The sequence below is a fragment of the Strix uralensis genome, unplaced genomic scaffold (assembly GCF_047716275.1).
Source record: "Strix uralensis isolate ZFMK-TIS-50842 unplaced genomic scaffold, bStrUra1 scaffold_88, whole genome shotgun sequence".
NCBI lineage: Eukaryota > Metazoa > Chordata > Aves > Strigiformes > Strigidae > Strix > Strix uralensis.
The window spans coordinates 162,045-173,995 of NW_027436737.1; the positions used below are offsets into that span (position 1 = coordinate 162,045).

Below are 11,951 nucleotides of genomic sequence, written 5' to 3' on the forward strand. Positions count from 1 at the left end.
GGTGTCAAAGACCCTACTCAAGTCGAGGTAAACTACATCCACAGCCTTTCCCTCATCCAATAAGCAGGTCAACCCTGTCATAGAAGGAGATCAGGTTTGTCAAGCAGGACCTGCCTTTCATAAACCCATGCTGACTGGGCCTGATCATCTGGTTGTCCTGCATGTGTTGTGTGATGGTACTCTGGATGAGGTGCTCCATCAGCTTCCCGGGCACTGAAGTCAAGCTGACAGGCCTGTAATTTCCTGGATCATCCTTCCGACTCTTCTTATAGATGGGCGTCACATTGGCCAGTTTCCAATCTGTCGGGACCTCCCCGGTCAGCCAGGACTGCTGATAATGATGGAAAGTGGCTTGGCGAGCACCCCAGCCAGCTCCTTCAGCACCCTCGGGTGTATCCCATCAGGTCCCATAGACTTGTGTGTGTCTATGTGATGCAGTAGGTCACTGACTGTCTCCTGGATTGCAGGGGGGTCGTTCTCCCAGTCTCTGTCCTCTGGCTGAGGAGGCTGGATTCCCTCAGTCCAACTAGTCTTGTTATTAAAGACTGAGGCAAAGAAGGCATTAAGGACCTCAGCCTTCTCCTCATCACTTGTTACCATGTTTCCCCCCGCATCCAGCAGGGGATGGAGACTCTCCCTGGTCTTTCTTTTGCTGTTGACATACTTATAGAAACATTTCTTGTTATCCTTGATTGCTGAAGCCAGGGTAATTTCCAGCTGGGCTTTAGACCTCCTGATTTCTGCCCTGCATAGCCTCACTGTGTCTTTGTAATCACTGTGAGTGGCTAGTCCCTTCATCCAAAGGCTGTAAACTTTCCTTTTCTCCCTGAGTTGCAGCCAAAGCTCCCTGTTCAGCCAGGTTGGTCTTCTCTGTCGCTGGCTTCTCTTACAGCACCTGGGGACTGCCTGTTCCTGAGCCATTAACACTTCCTTCTTAAAGAGTGCCCAGCCTTCCTGGACCCCTATACTGTTCAGGATTGTCTCCCAAGGGATCCTTTCAAGCAGGTGCCTAATCAATACAAAGTCAGCCCTTTTGAAGTCCAGGATGTCAGTTCTGCTTAGCCCTCTCCTGGCCTCTCTAAGAATAGAGAACTCTATTATTTCATGATCACTGTGCCCTAGTCGGCCTCCAGCTGCCACATTGTCCACCAGTCCTTCTCTGTTCACAAAGAGGAGATCCAGCAGGGCACCTTCTCTGGTTGGTTCTCTCACCAGTTGCGTCAGGAAGTTGTCTCCCACACATTCCAGGAATCTCCGGGACTGGTCTCGCTCTGCTGTACTGTACTTCCAGCAGATGTCTGGGAAGTTGAAGTCTCCCACAAGAACAAGGGCAAGCGATCATGAGATTTCTTCTAAATACTTATAGAATATTTCATCCACCTCTCTGTCCTGGGTGGGTGGCCTCTAGTAGACTCCTACTACAACATCTGCCCTGTTGGCCTTCCCCCTGATTCTAACGCAAAGACACTCTACCCTGTCTTCGCTACACTTGTGCTCAAGGCAATCATAACAGTCCCTAACATACAGCGCCACCCCACCACCTCTCCTTCCTTGTCTGTCCCTTCTAAAGAGCTTGTAGCCATCAACAGGCGCACTCCAGTCATGGGAGACATCCCACCATGTTTCTGTAATAGCCACAACATCATAATTTTCCTGTTTCATCATGGCTTCAAGCTCCTCCTGTTTGTTACCCATACTGTGTGCATTGGTATACATGTACTTCAGATGGGCTGATGTTTTCCCCCTTCCCCCTTCAAATCTAGTTTAAAGCTCTGTCAATGAGCCCAGCTAACTCCTGTCCCATGATCCTCTTCCCCCTCTGGGACAGGTGCATTCCATCTAATGCCAAAAGGTCTGGTGCCCTGTATACCAACCCATGATTGAAAAATCCAAAGCCCTGACTGTAACACCAGTCTTGGAGCCACAAGCTCATCTGTTGAGTTCTCTTGTGTTCTTCTTCATCCATCCCTCCAACTGAAGGGATGGAGGAGAACACAATTTGTGCCCCCGACCCCTTAATCACTTTCCCCAAGGACCTGAAATCTCTCTTCATTGCTTTAGGACTTCTCCTAGTAATGTCGTCACTACCTACCTGAAAAACCAGGAGAGGGTAGTAGTCCTTGGGTCTCACTAGAGTGGGGAGTTTTGCCTTGAGGTCATTGACGCGGCCCCCAGGGAGGCAGCAGACTTCCCTATGAAGCGGGTCCGGTCTGCATATGGGGCCTTCTGTACCCATATTTAAATATTTAAATATTTATCTTCATGTTACATATGCCAAACAGATTATAAAATGATTCAGTAACTTTAACTGTTACAAGTCTACTGAAGACACAGTTTGTTTTTTTAAATTTCCTAAAACTGAAAAGCATTGTGAAAACTAAAACTGAGGGGAAACCTGTAGTGCTAAAATAACCACATACTGCTCATGTCAAATTTTTTTAAAAATGAAACAAACTCCCTGGTGTTTTAGAAACAAACAAAACCAAATCTTTTTCAGAGGCTCCCTTCTAATTAAAGAACAAAATCCTCTTTCCATTTTCTGATGCTGTTATCAGTTGGTATGGCTGTCGGTTATCTGAAATCTCTCAGCACCACTTCACAAGATAGAAGATGTCATTAAAAGACAGCTTAACAATGGCACTGTGCTACCAACCTGTTTTTTATATACTTGTCACCATAAATCCAAATTTACACTTAGATTTATTAATTTCAATTTGGGTGTTGGCTTGTCAAATCTCTTAAAGTCAAAAGTATAGGAAATAACAGAGAGAAGAAAATAGTAAATGTCAGAATGGTTTGACTACAGGCATTTCTAGTTCCCTTCCACAAGTTTGTTTAGTGTTTATTTCACGTTTGAATAGTTACCTCTATCCAGCAGTAGTCAATGCCTCCCTACTGTTAGTCATAGCATTTAAATAGTGGCTGCTTCTGTAATATAGGTAATCATTATTCTTTCCGGAAGAATCCTAGTTAAAATTTGTCATGTTTATTTTCTTAGGATTTTGTGAAAAGTGAGAACAAGAAAATGCAAAACCTGCTATGACTAATTCACCTTCTACAAGCAACAAGAAAATAGTTTGGTTTTGTTCAATTTTGAAGTTAGTTTCTCCTTTCATAAGTCCACCTTTTCTGTAAAGGTGGACTTGTGAAAGGAGCAAACATTCTTATGCAGCAGTATCTTAATCCTTATCTATGTATTTTAATAGGATTCTTAAACACGTACGTTGTCTTCCTACTAAACTTTCTAAGCTAACCAAGGAGAGTCAGTCTGTATTTGCCCAGAACGTGTACTGGCTGCAGCGTACAGGGATTCCCAGGGAAGGATGTTGCATGCTGAGTAGTTATGAAGACTAGTTTGAGCATACTCTTAGCATATGTCATGTTATAGGCAATTCCTTTTGAAGTAAAACTAAGGTTTGTGTCATCTATATGCATGACAACTATAAAAATATGATTTTAGGCCTTAGTAGTAACCTGGGCAGGCTCAAAGGGTGGACAGAAGATTTATTTTCACCATCAGTTTTCTTCTGTTTTATAACTAGAACAGCTAGTCTAATGAAATACTCTAAAACTTTGAATCTACTTTTTTAAAAGAAACTATTTGTTTCCTATATTACTCATGCCCTTAGATGTATTCTGTGAAACTGACAATTTTTTTTCTTTTGGGTATAAAATAAGGTTGTCTACATTGCTTGCTGCGGCAGTATCATTAATGAGCAGAGGTTTCGGTAGCAAAGCTCAAAATGTCAGCTTGAAAATAACATTGAAGCCAAACAAAATGGAATTAAACTTGAAGATAAGTCAACTTTTTGACTTAAACAATGACTGTGTATTTCTGTACAGATGTCTTCTACACAGAAGAAAAGAAAAGAATACCCCTTAAAGCAAGAATCTACTTCACGTAAAAAGTCAGCTAAAAAGAAAGATGGAACACTACAAAAAATTGGAGATTTTTTCCAAAGTTCTCCTGTTATTTTTCACTCTAAAGGTTTGTACAGAATAAATAAGGCTTATTCCATGTTATCTGGGTATTGTAGAATAGCTTTTTTCTACTGTAATCTGTTAATGTATGTGCTGTTAAAGGCCACGTCTGCTGCATCCAGTTGTTCTTTCATTTATGAAACAATGGAGTCTGAGCTGGGGCCTGCTCTGCTGAATCTTGCAGAGTAGAAGAGGCCGACTGGATTACAAGGACCACATGGTTCTAAAGTTTAGGTTAAGTGTGAAAGGTAAGCCAGGTAGAGCGAAAGGATGCAGTGTGGACTATGTGCATATAAATTTATCATAAAAGCAATGATAAGCTCAAAATGTCTGAGTTACTTTGTTCTTGCTTACAGTAAAACAGTTAAAGGCAATTTCAGAAACTTGACCTGTTGATCTAAAAAAATCAAGAGTTGAATTCAAACCCAGATCTGACCTTGTTCTATAAGCAATCTCCCCCCCACTTCCTGTTTTGTTTCTGTGGAAATTGTATTAATGTTTTTTGAAGTATGTATGTAGGAGAGGAAGATTAGTTCTACAGAATCTGAAAGCCAGTATCTCCAGAAAATATGTGGAAGAGTTCAATAAACTAGCTCTGAAGCAGTTAATGGATTTCAAGTTTAAGTATAGCCTTGGGAAAATTAACTGCTAGGACCTTCCATTGAAGAATATATTTTTATTCTTTCCTACAGTAAGACATGATTTCTGAGTTACTGGGTTTTTTTAAAAAAAAAAGATTAAAATTAGCAGAGGGCACAAAGAATCACCAGTGTTAAATTCTAAAAGACACTACTATTTGGCTGGTTAAAACAAGGTTAGTCATTATTCACGATGCACAGTTAAGATAGTGGGATTTCTAACATTTTTCACATTTGTCAGAGTGGTTCCATGAGGACAACATGTCATTATCAATGGAAGCCAAATTCAGAGTAATCAAAATTTCACCCTGGAAATACTTTATTTGAGCAAATGAGGTCTAATTTGTAACCTTTATTACCATGTCCTGTATTTTTTCCCTCCTTTGCATAACTTAGTATTGATTGGGATCTCTTCTTTCCTTCTAGCTCATAAGATGCACACACTCATCTCTTCATAGAGCTGGTACTAGTTTGATAAAACTATACAAGTACATAGAGAAAATTGACTCAACCTTGTGCTTCTGTCAGTACAAAGAAGTTAAGCCTGGTTTTCAATTCCTGTTGTATTTAACATCCAGTGAAATCTGAATCCCAATTGATTTTTTTGGTGCTATTTAAATGTGTCCTTTAAGCTTTTGCATTTGAAGCTATAGAAAACTGTTTCAGGATATAGAAGACTGTGGTAGTCAAATACATACCACGTCTGAATTTTTATGTTTAAATTTCAGACTACATCTGTTTCATTTTTAAACTGATTTTAATAAACCTTTATTCATTAAACCTTTATTCATTAATTTTGAGGCTCATAAAACCAATAAGACATTGATTTACAATAAATTTTTTCTTGTAGCAAAGAAGCTGATGGCAACAATAAGCTCTCCCAAGTCTGCAGAACCAGAAAATGTCAAAGGAAAGGAGCTCAAGCCAAAACGATCTAAGAGAAAGCTGTGTTCAACGGACAGTTCTTGCCCTCTAGATATCCCTGATTCTTCGGTAAGTGATTACGGGTTAGTGTTCTGTCTGCTGTAATCTATTTCTGTAATCTGGGCTTAAAATAAACTATTGGGGGGACAGAACAAACCTGATTGAGTCAAGTTGCAGAAGAGGTTTGAAAGTACTGACTTATTTCTTTTGGTCTTTTCTTCCTGATGTGTTACTTTAATTTTCTCTGTTTTCTCACTTATCTTCTCTGTGTGTGACTGCTGACTTGTTGTATCACCTATATAGCAGTCATGGCGATATCTTCACATTTGGAGTCTTAGATACCTTAGCTGTGGTATGTGGAGTGTTACTTTTTCCTCTAGTACAGCAGTTGAGTCTTAATTTGTTTTTCCAGTAGTTGGTGTTCATTTAAGAGTAGCATGAAGGGATAACAGAAATAGAGACCATTAAGGAATCCATAGATTTGGAATAGCATGATTGAAACACTGAAGAGAAAGGTCTGCATGTACGATTAACTTTGCAGGGCAAGTGAGCATCTGAGGTAATTTCCGATTCCTTTTCTGCCCAGCTGCTATTAGGGTTACTTTAGGATTTGGATACACCCATGCTTTTCAAAGCACAGTTTCAGTAGTCTTCTGCGTGTGCTTAAATTGCGTTGCCCTGTCTAAACCAGCCTATAGAGAGTCTTATAGGCCAGGGCTTGATGGACTGTTTCTGAAATCCAGCTTTATGGTTTTGTCAGTAACTAAAGTGCTGAGCGTGCTCTGGCTGTTAGAAGTACATCTCTTCATTCTGTTCAGTCCTTTTTCATTCGCTCTGGTGAGCATTTGCCCATACTGAGTTATTCTGTTGACTTTTCTGTAAACTGTATGAATAGATGCAGCAGTAACCAAAATGCTGTCCACAGGAGGCTGAAGGAAATGACAGGAAGGCAGGGCAAAAGAAGCTAAGGAGCTTGGAAGTGGAAGAAAAAGTTAAAGACTGAATCCTGGGAAAGTCAGAAAGCTAAAGAAATTTAAGCTAAAAATATGTTTTCTGAACGCTTCTTGTTTCACAAAATGAGTATTAGAGATAAGAAGTGAGAGCTGCTTTCAGATCACTGTTTTCTTTGGACTTTGATATTTGTTTCAGCAAAAAAAGGGATTTCATATGTTCCCAGTATTTTTTGCTTATTATGATGCACTAAAATGGTGTCTCTGTTCTGGAGACCTCTGACTAGAAGATAATAGGCAAAATTCGTTCTGAAAACAGCTTCTGGGAAAAAACATGTTGTTGGTTACATGGGTCTAGAAGTACATGTCATTTGTCACTGAAGAAATGCTGAGTAACTCTTGAAATATCATCTTTTTCAGGTCTTTATAGAAAAAAAGAGAAGGAAAGCGATCAGCTAATCATCAAGCGACAGCTACGCTCAAAAAGAGCTAAATAATCTTGCAAAAGCATGTTTGTATTTTCTTAGTTAAGGCATATTTACAGTGTATTGTTTCAGGTGATTGTATATAGGAAGTAATAGGTACTTAGTCATGCTCCAAAGTGTTTATAGAGATGTATAGAATTGTTCTGATGGGTTACTGTTCTGATTCCATTAAAGTTGAAATACTGTTCAAGAAGTTTGTGTCTGAATATTTTTTTTTTAGGAATGGTGTCTCTGGAAGTGTTCATAATTTATCCATTGTGCAGTAAGAACTATGCCTGTGTGGAATGGTTTAAGTTGTTTTTTTCAGCTGGCCAATATACCAACCATAACTTTTAATGAAAAAAATATGAGTATGCAATAAATTCTGTGAAGTGACAAAAAAAGGAATTGGCACTATGTGGAGAAATATGCTTTTTATCACTGGTGTGGTTTAACTGTCTTTTATTTACTCTTCTAAAGGAATTTATAAGCACAATATTATTTCTTTGGGGATTATAATATCCATAGATAATTATAATCTGCTATTAAAGTGACCCACTCTCAGACATTTGACGTTTTATTCCAACCATCCAGTTCTGCTCAACTAGAACAGCTATATGTAGTAAGGTTTCAGCTTATAATCAGTGACTGAGTAAACATTTAAAACCCTTTTGGTTTCACCAATGTAGCATTTACCTAAGTCACGGGCAGTGACTGTATTTCGTAGGATTTTGCACTGTTTGAGGAACAGTCCTGATCACCTTTCAGAAAGAGCTGAAATTACATTGACAAGGACCTGCTGTTGGCATGGATGGAACAAGACAATCCCAGTAAGTGATCAGGTACTCTAACTTGTTGCTCATGCAGCTTTCTTATTTTTATTTTCTTGAATTAATGCCAACCATACAACACTGTTTTTACGTGGACTATTGGATTATTTTGATTATTACTGCATTTTGGTCTGTCACCCATCATCTATATGATTCTATGATGCCTTTGTTTAAAGAACTCCTTATCAGTCTGTTTTGCACGTGTATAGCACCACAGGAAGAATATCTTGTCTACAGGATTGCATTTTGAGGTTTGGTATTGTCTTGACCACAAAAATTTTTCAGAAATTCTCTGTCAACATTGAGTCTGAGATTTATTTTTTTTTTTGTTCCCTCCTTCCAAGCCATACTGGTTCATCAGCAACAACCAGTTGGTCTGTAGAGGCAGTGATAGTTTGCTCATACAGCCAGATAAGTGCTGCTTATTTTTGATAGTACAGCTGCAACTTTACTGTCCTTTTGAAATGATTCCATGATTTAAGTTATAAGTGGGGTTTTCTGTTTGTTTTCTTGGACTGCTGCTCTCTGTTGTCTTTTGTTTGATTGAAGACAAAAAGAATCAGATTGACTTGAACATGAGATTAAAGTTGTTTTTCTTGAGAGGGAAAAAAAGGGACTTTGAATACCTGTTGCAGTTTTGTTTTAACAAATGTGATACCTTTAAAAATGCAAATCAACGTAAAAATGGTCATTAGTATTTCTTTAGTAGAAGTAGTTTTCCTTTCCTCTTTATGTGACTGTAACTTAAATGTGCTGTGAGTCAGTTCAGTGGCAACAAATTCTGACATGGTTTTCTCTGCTGTTATCCAGTAGATTGTCTGAGCATGAAATGTCTTTTCATAAGGATAATGCATAGTTCAGTTCTGTAGATCCTGACTTGTAAGATCAGATTCTCATACTGTCTTTTCTCTAGTTTCATGGCTGTAAAATGGAGTTGTACCCCTATACTCTTCAACAAAGAAAGATTGATATTTTATTCTTTCTAACTTGAAAGTGACAAAGTGAGCCTGATCCACCAATCATTCAGTTCTTCCATTGCTTCAACTTTTTGTCTTCATCTGTCTGTGTGAATGAGAACTTAGATTTCCTTGTCAAGCTTGCTCTTGACATCTTCTTTCTTCCCTCTTTTCGTTCTGTAAAAGAAAGATGTAAAATTCAGGTGATGATCAGATAATTCTAAATAAAAATAAATGCAGTATCTCTTTACAGGCAGGATTTTATACTTTGAGCCCCTTTGTCCTTCCTGAGATCTTCCATTTTCTGCTATCCGTGTCCAGATACCTGGATTGATCTTTCAGGGCTATAGAAGAGCACAGCAGTGAAGATTCTTGCCTCATGTAGGTGCTAGTTGCTCATTTTACAGAAGTCTCGTAGCTGGAGACAGTAAATATACAAGGTGAAGTCATATAACAGTCTTAAACAATAGGACAGTACTTGGAATAGTTATTCTTTGTCTTTCTCTTAACATTTTGTCTGGTTTTCTCCATTTTTAGCAGATGTTCTCAGTCAGCTGTTCATCTTGACCCTTGTTGCTTTCTCTGAACAGTTTCAGTTAATTTTAGAACCCATCAGCATGTGCCTGTTTAGCTGGATTGTTCCTTCCATTGTGTATAACCTGGCACTTGCCTGCAGTGAAATTCATATGTCATCGTGTTGTCTTGAATGGCAGTTTGATTGCTTATTAAATCATCAAATGGCCTTATAGCTCTTATTTCACCAAAAAACATCTGCAACATAAGCGCAGGATTGGAAGAATGCTGAATTACTTGATTGTTGCGTGTAGGATTTCTTTATTGATTCAAATGTGTGGAAGTAATAGAAATATCTTCAGCCATTTGACATCTCTGAAATTACTGATTGATAGCTCCCCGTATCAAATACAGTATTTCATAGTTTCAAATAACTTGTGCTTCTTTCTGATTTTGTTGGTAAATAACAAGTGTCAAAACATTTAACAGTTTATTTCAATGACTCTGGTAAATTTTAGTTTAGTTATCTGCAACTAACTAGGAAGAAGAATCTCTCAAATTAGTCAAGCCACTGTGACACTCGGGGATGCCCCTGTATTTCCACCTGTGTTGCCAGTTTTTCTAAGTTCTTGTATTTACTAAAATTCTATCAGTGTTGCTGAGCTATCTGGAGGCTGTATGACAACCTGTTTTTTCTGGAAGTCATTTGAATGGGTGTTTTCAATATAATCTGGGCATTAGAGTAGCTATATACACATGTACAAAAATGTTGTCTGTTTCCCTTACCCTGTTTTTCTGTCCCTAAGGTAGCCTTTGCAAGAATTGCACTGAATTAACTTCCTCCACAGGTGGAGACTTGGTTATCAAACTCCATGGTTACTGATTTTGAATATATACAGAAATAAAGCATGCTCCCTTTGCTTTGGTCAAGGGATGGTGATTTCTGTACTTCCTACAGCTCTTGGAGTTTGAGCCTGTGTGTTGGAAGCCTAGAAAATGGGTCAGACTTTGTGTACCACCTTTGTCTATGTCAGGAGTATCAATTATTTCCTGAGCAGGAAGAGCACAGGTGTGATAGGAAGGAAAAAAAAGAATTCAAGCAAAAAGGTTTTTTTGGTACTGTCACATATAAAGGTGTCACTTTCAGTTCTTTGGCAGTAATGGGAAATAATTTTTTTCCTGGTCAATACTGAGACTGGCTGGGTATTGTCATTCTTTCAGCTCCTCTGGACAGCGAAGCAAAAAGGTGTTTTAGGACATCATTTGCCTTTTGCCTTCTGACTTTTTCTCATAAGTGCTGTAACTGATTAAAAGCTGAGCATGAATAGGCCTACTCTTTAATTTAGTCTTACCTTAGTGTAAGATTCATCAATCAGCTTGCAGAGCACAGAGAATTAGTGTTAGTCTATTAATGGAGGAGAGATCAATTCTTTACCTAGCAAAGACCAAAGGCAAGCACCATTTCATGGAAATTTGGTCTATGTTTTCACATGGTAATACTGAAACTTTTCTTGTTCTCTTCAGAACTCCCTTGGCCGCAGGAAGGTTGTACTCCAGCAGTGTTGTGTGATGCGTGTATCTCTGCAGCGTTGGCTGACGAGGGGAATACAAGCTTCTGTGTATGGATTTTGGTCATGCACTGCTGGTGTGCTGAGAGAACCCAAATCCCACAAAGGAAAGTCTCCTGGGGTACCAACAGTGACTTCCACTGGTTTGCTCTCCCCGCCCCCCACCCCCATTTGGGTAAATCTAGTTCCTGAAACTATCTGCAATAGGACAACCTCGTTCAGTATCAATCTCTTCTATGCACTGAAAACTTTTGATACTTAAAGTTTCTGTTTCCCAACAGAATAAGCTTCTAACCTTATAACTTTAATAACAGTCTCTTAAGACTTGGCCTCACTTCTTTGGTGTTTTGTTTTCCCACACAAGGAAGGAAAGTCTTCTGTAGTATGTAACACCTGAATCCTGCAAAGTGCCTGGTACAGCAACACCGCTGTCTTTGAAGAGTTCCTTTTGAGCACGTCACGCTGGGGATAATTCTTAGAAAATAGCCTATACTAGTGTCAAGCTGCTCCAACTTTTCCAGTGGTTAAGCCTCATTTTGAAAAGACTATTCCTTACTCAACTTCAGCTTCTTTGGGGTGAACACTTTCTCTTTTGCCATGCTCATGGCACTCCAATTACAGACATAATGAAGTTTTCTGGAAGGAAAATATGAGGACACTACTTCATATAGGTCAAACTTTTCTCTTTGAGAAAACAAGGAGGAACAGTGGCACCATTTGATCAGACAGCTCATAAAGTGAGGGGAACTGTTTCTGGAGTTGAGAGTGAGACAAGGGAGCGGAATATTTTTGGGGTGATTTTTCAGTAATAGCTTTCCATAGATAATGTAAGTACTTGAACGTTAATGAAACTTGATTAGGGCTGTGAGAGAGGAAAAAGAAAATATTTTTAGTAAAACATGCTTACTTGGGTCTCTGCAGTCGGTTACCATGTCTCACGTACGACAGCAAAATCCCCAGGACATGGCGCCGAGGCACTGCTTGAGATAGCCGGTCTCCACACCAGGAATTTTATCTGGGAGGTGCAGGGGGGTGGAAATGTTTTGCTTTGTTTTAAATTAACGCACTTTGCAGCCTGTTTAGCCAAGCTGCATAAAAAGTGCAGAACGGGACCCTGCTGGACTAAA

The 11,951-nt window shown here is 39.2% G+C and overlaps 1 protein-coding gene across 1 annotated transcript in view; it reads left to right on the top strand.

Annotated features, from left to right (window-relative positions):
* Positions 1-7,171, top strand: part of LOC141938487 (kinesin-like protein KIF20B) — a 35,561-nt gene extending 28,390 nt beyond the window's left edge. Inside the window, exons 25-27 of the mRNA XM_074857344.1 lie at positions 3,844-3,988; positions 5,470-5,612; positions 6,914-7,171. The gene's annotated coding sequence lies outside the window, so the exon portion shown is untranslated. The remainder of the gene's footprint in view (positions 1-3,843; positions 3,989-5,469; positions 5,613-6,913) is intronic.
* Positions 7,172-11,951: the final 4,780 nt, after the last annotated feature.